We start from the raw sequence: 6000 nt of genomic DNA, 5'->3' as shown, positions 1-6000 counted from the left end.
ATATTAGAGTCCCTCACTTCCAGTGTCCCCACGGAGAAGACTGTTATCTTCCAAGGCACACACAAGGTCCTGAAGTCAGATAGCTTGTTCTACACCACTGCCACTGTCGCAGGCATTTCCCTGACCGCAATGATTGACAGCGGCTCTACTGGTTGCACATTGAGTGAGTCGGCTATGGCACGATTGTTAGTGTGCAACCCTAACATCAAACGTTACTCTGCAGATGACGTTGTCATTGTAGGATGTGGTGGTCATCAGGTGACGCCTTCGGCCATATGCGATTTGGAAATAGTCGTGTACAATTGCAAGCTAGCTGTGCCCATGTTTGTGGTGCCTGGACAAACCGACGACATAATTCTTGGCAGCAATGCCATTAAGAAAATCCTTCACCTGATGCGGAAGACTGAAGGCTATTGGCGGCTCATGTCAGAGCCCGGTAGTTCGATTGATGATGACTCCCACCACTTTTTCTCACTGCTTTCCAACACAGAGAAATGGAGGGGTGGAACGATTCCTGACAAAGTTGGCACGCTGAAGTTGCAGCAATGTGTGATGTTGCAACCAGAGAGTGAACATCTTGTTTGGGCTAAGCTTCCCGCCTGCGCACCAATGTCAGTTGGCAGCACGGTCATAGTTGAACCAACTCAAGCAAGGTGCAGATCCAGGAAGATTCTGGTTGGCCGGATTATCACACCGATGTGGGGCGATGGATGGCTCCCAGTGAGGGTCATCAACCCCTCGACTGAAAAAGTGGTGTTGAGAAGAAACACAAAGCTGGCAGATGTATTTCCCTGCATTGCGACAGAAGACTTGTCTGAACCTGACAACATCCAAATTATGTCCCAATCTGTTCAGAATGCCACCGCAAGGCCAAGGTCCAAAGAATACATCAAAATAGCACTGGACAAGCTTGGACTACATGATCTGGACTTGGATGCATGTGCTGTCTCCGATACGTGGAGGGACAGACTTTTCCAACTCATTGAGAGATATGAAGCAGTATTTTCACGGAACAGGATGGACTGTGGAGAGGCCTCTGAATTTGTGCACAAGATACACCTCGTGGATGAGAGACCATTCCGCCTGCCTTATCGAAGAGTGCCACCAAGTCAATATGAAAAGCTGAGAATGACTCTCAATGAGATGGAAGAAAAAGGCATTATTCGGAAATCCACGAGTGAATATGCATCTCCATTGGTCTTAGTGTGGAAGAAGAATGGGGAGTTGCGCATCTGCACGGATTTCAGATGGCTAAATGCGAGGACACAGCGCGATGCTCACCCATTGCCCCATCAGGCTGACGCTCTTGCCGCACTTGGAGGAAATGTCTTCTTCTCCACCATGGACCTCACCTCGGGATTTTATAATGTGCCCCTGTTTGAGGACCATAAGAAGTACACCGCCTTCTCGTCCCCATTTGGCCTACATGAATATAACCGGATGCCACAAGGCCTTTCGAACAGCCCGGCTACATTCATGCGGATGATGCTTTCCATTTTCGGGGACAAGAACTTCACCAGCCTCCCGTGCTATCTTGACGATCTCATGGTCTTTGGTCCGACAGAAGAGATTGCGCTTGAGCGATTGGAGATGGTTTTCTCCCGCTTGAAGAACCATAATCTGAGGCTTGCTCCGAAGAAGTGTCACTTTCTTCGGAGATCTGTGAAGTTCCTTGGCCATGTTGTCTCAGAGTCAGGGTTACGGACAGACCCTGAAAAGGTGGAAGCGATAAACAGTGTACAGGTACCAGACCTAATGGACAGTGATGGCCTCACTCCCTCGCAGAAGAAAATTAGATCTTTCTTGGGAATGGTGTTGTATTATCAGCACTTCATTGAGGACTGCTCCATCAAGGCCAAGCCCCTTTTCAAGCTCCTTTCAGGCCAGAAAACCCGTGGTAAGGCCAGACGCAGGTCGAAACCCACATCGGATGCATCAAGTCATGTGAAGTTGACACCGGCGGACTGGACCACTGAATGTCAAACTGCCTTCGAGACTCTGAAGCACGATCTGTCAAACAGTGTAACGTTGGCCCACCCTGACTTTGAGAAACCTTTCATCCTTGCAGTCGATGCATCGTTTGACGGCATTGGAGCCGTCCTCTCCCAGCTTCAGCGTGATGACAAGGTTGCGAGACCAGTGGCATTTGCGAGTAAAACGCTGTCACGAGCCCAATTGAACTACCCTGCACATCGGCTCGAATTTCTTGCTTTAAAGTGGGCCGTATGTGACAAGTTTTCCCACTGGCTAAAAGGCAGACATTTTACTGCATGGTCTGACAACAACCCCTTGACATATATCCTGACGAAGCCCAAACTAGATGCCTGCGAGCAGAGGTGGGTGTCGAAGCTGGCAGCATATGACTTTGACTTGAAGTACGTCCCAGGGCCCAAGAACATAGTGGCTGATGCACTGAGTCGAGAACCCTTCGTTCAGTCTTGCGTGAGCCATCGCCTGGTGAAAGAACCCTACAAATACCTACTCAATGGAGTCCAAGGGGTCGTGAATGAGACTGTACAGGATGCTTTCCGTTTCACCACCAACTGTCAGGCTGTCCACATGGCTAGTGATCATGATGGAGAAGTTCCCCAGGGAGAAGCTCCTGATCAGTCTTCTGGAAGTGCAATTGATGCGCAGGAGGTGTCTGCAGTTTTAGACGTCCATCAGACTGGCGGGACCTCTCGACTCCCTGGAGCAACCCCGTTGTCACTACAGCTACCTGAAGAAGACCCTTCCATTGTCATTCCCCATAGTCAGTTACGTGACCTGCAGCACCAAGATTCAACAGTCAGCCGAGTCATGTTCTATGTGCAGCGGCATATGAGACCTACCAAACATAAAAGAGCAGCTGAGACGAGCTGTGTTCTTTTGTTGCTGAGGCACTGGAAGAAGCTGAAAGTTCGTGACGGGACTCTTTACAGAGTAAGGAAAGATCGCCACATGAACAGAAGAGTCTTTCAGTTCGTCATACCTGGGTCTCTGAAACACCAAGTCCTACATGGTGTGCATGACGCGGCTGGTCATCAGGGCTGTTCTCGGACACTCTCCTTGGCTAGTGAACGGTTCTTTTGGACAGGGATGGAGAAAGACATTACAAAACATGTAAGGCAGTGCCAGAGGTGCATCTTGGGTAAGACCCCCGAGCCAGACGCCCGGGCACCCCTGGAGAACATCCGCACTTCGGCTCCAATGGAACTGGTATGCATTGATTTTTGGACAGCAGAGTCCGGCGACAAGAAAACCACCGATGTCCTCGTCGTCACCGACCACTTCTCAAAGTTGGCTCTCGCCTTCCCCTGCAGGAACCAATCAGCAAAGCAAGTTGCCCGCTGCCTGTGGGACAAGTTCTTCTGCATTTATGGGTTCCCCAAAAGGATCCATTCGGATCAGGGAGCCAACTTTGAGAGTAGACTCATCAAGGATCTTCTTGAGATGGCAGGGGTGCATAAGTCCCACACAACACCGTATCATCCCATGGGTAATGGCATCGCAGAAAGATTCAACCGGACCCTTGGAGGGATGATCAGAACACTTCCCCCAAAGTCTAGGTCCAAATGGCCACAAATGTTGAATATGTTGACTTTCTGCTACAACTGCACAGTACATGAGACGACGGGCTTTGCGCCATTCTATTTGATGTTTGGACGTGTCCCTCGCTTGCCCATTGACATCATGTTCCATCATGTCTTGGAGAACGCCAATGTTGTCAGTCACAATGAGTTTGTGAGCACCTTGAAGAGAGACCTTTCTGAAGCCATGCAAATTGCTCAACAGCATGCAGCCAAGGAACAGACCCGCCACGCCCAGATCTACAACCGCAAAGTCAAGGGGTCGCCATTGGCTGTTGGTGACAAGGTGCTACTAGCCAATCGAGGCGAGAAGGGCAAGCGGAAGGTTGCGGATCGTTGGGAGTCAACCCCTTATGACGTGGTGTCTGTGAAGCCGTTGATCAATGTGTACAGGATCCGAGATGATGCCACAGGCAGAGAGAAGGTCGTACACAGGAACTTACTGCTCCCGGTTGACTTCTTGACATTCTCGGGGCAGGTGGAGCCTGGTTCGTGTTCAGAGGGGTCAGAGATGGACGCACATTGTGGGAGTGACAAAAGCTCAGTTCCTGATGATCAGGAGGACACTCAGCTGCGCACTGAGAACTGGGTCATGCAGTCTGCTGCTCAGACAGAGGAACATGAGCACTTCTCTTCAGAGCATGATTCCGCCGATGCATGTCGAGGGGATGTCAGTGAGAGAAGTCAGTCAGCAGGCCATGATATCCACACACAGACTGAACTTTCCACAGACCCGGTGTTTGACATAGCACGCTCGACCCCTGACTCACCCCCAGATGAGACTGAACTTGAGGAGGTAATTTGCACACAACCACAAGACACACAGGGCCCCATCAATTTCACGAGATGTGGTAGGACAGTTAAACCCCCTGACAGGCTGATATGTGAAATGTCCTATCAGAGAGTCGGGATGCCAACATTAATGTGGGTTTAATATGACCATTTGATTCTTTTTTTTTTTGGGCTTGTGCTGTGTGCCAATTGTCGCCATTATCTTTATGGCTTCTCAGTAACGGGTGTAGTTATGTGCTGTTTTGTGAAATGTAAATGGCATTTCTACTAGTCTGTGATAGGATGGGTTTTGAACCACCCTATTCCTTCACACTTCTGAAAGAAGAATTCCTATGATTGACTTCCTTGTACATCCTTGCCCGATAACCTTGTCTATTGTGCCTGTTGGTCTTTCTGTTGTCTTCCGTGTGTATGTTGCCTCACTTCTGCATAATTTAAGGGGGGTGTATGTAACGGAGTTGTGCGCTTAGATTATTAAATTATGAAGGAAGTGACGCAACGGCGCACAGTGTGGCACTATGTCCCGCCCATAGTTTCCAGAACAATCTCGAGGAGATTCAGGGTGAGTCGCAATTTTCTGTTGGTCTTGATTAACGCGCATTTTCATGACAATATCTTATTTTGTTTCCCCTTTTGTACTGTCTAGTGTTATCTAATTAGTTCCCTTATTCATTTCGAGTCCAGATTACTTTTTGTGTCATTATTTACTTCACGTTTTGTCGAGTGGAACTTTGGAGCATATGTGCTTTTCTATCGCAGTTAATCACAAGACGAAACCCATGCGACTTCACCCATCCCTTCTGCCATACTGTGTTGCAGGTAATAATTGTTTCATTTCGTTTTTATTGAACAATATTTAGTTTCTTGTGTCGTGTTTCATTTGCCCGTGAGTGTCCGTGGCGGGTTGAACTGCGCGCCAGCCATTAGGAGCGCACCGCGTGTTCTGCCGAGTCTCCGCCCATGATGCGTTCAGGGACATCTTGTAAATAACAGTGAACTTGTGTTGTATTCTCTTTTTCTGTAAATAACCACTATACGATCACACGTTGTTAATTCTGTTTTGTTATCTACAATGTTTTGCATTTGAGAACAATCTCGAGGAGATTCAGGTTAATCACAAGACGAAACCCATGCGACTTCACCCATCCCTTCTGCCATACTGTGTTGCAGAAATAAAAGAAATAAAAAGACACATCCACGCGTCTCGTCTTCATTAATACGGCAGCATCGTGGAGATGAAGACAGTCACTGTTGTGACACCCGTAACATATATATATATATATATATATATATATATATATATATATATATATATATATATATATATATATATATATATATATATATATATATATATATATATATGACATACTGGAACCTTCGCAAGGTGTTTCGCCGTATGCAATAACCGTCAAATTGAGTCAAAACTACGCAAAGCCGCACTGTGCAAGCCTCACTCAGTCGGGTAGGCCGCATACCACAGGCTTGGTGTTTTCATTTTGTATTTGTGCGGTATGTGTGACTGGTTTATTTCCTTTAGTATATGATAGTTGTCCATGTTAAGCGCTTTGTTACAGGCTCATCTGTTGTTAAAGCACTGTGTAAATCAATATGTGTGTATTGTATTGTATTATCAAAC

Source organism: Hippocampus bargibanti, linkage group LG05 (assembly GCF_051943395.1).
Source record: "Hippocampus bargibanti isolate YZ-2025 linkage group LG05, ASM5194339v1, whole genome shotgun sequence".
Lineage (NCBI taxonomy): Eukaryota > Metazoa > Chordata > Actinopteri > Syngnathiformes > Syngnathidae > Hippocampus > Hippocampus bargibanti.
Note: the sequence above shows the minus strand (reverse complement) of the source record.